This window comes from Myotis davidii, unplaced genomic scaffold (genome assembly GCF_000327345.1).
Source record: "Myotis davidii unplaced genomic scaffold, ASM32734v1 scaffold88, whole genome shotgun sequence".
Classification (NCBI taxonomy): Eukaryota; Metazoa; Chordata; class Mammalia; order Chiroptera; family Vespertilionidae; genus Myotis; species Myotis davidii.
In genome coordinates, this window is record NW_006300377.1 from 5221944 (window position 1) to 5222196 (window position 253).

The window sequence follows — 253 nt, forward strand, 5'->3', positions numbered from 1 at the left end:
GTGGTCACTTAATTTTTGTTTCCCCTGTTAATCCTTAAAAATTCAAGTAATACAATTCCTTTTTAGTTTGAAGATGGTAGTAGAGTTGTTCACACACACACACACACACACACACACACACACACACACACCCTTACCACGCCCCGTCCTCCTCCGCAGGGGCCAGAGCCAGGCGCACTGCTAGGGGGGGTCGCCGGTGACCTCGAAACTTGTGCAACACCCCGAGGAGGAGTGGCAGCTGCGGAGCCGAGGC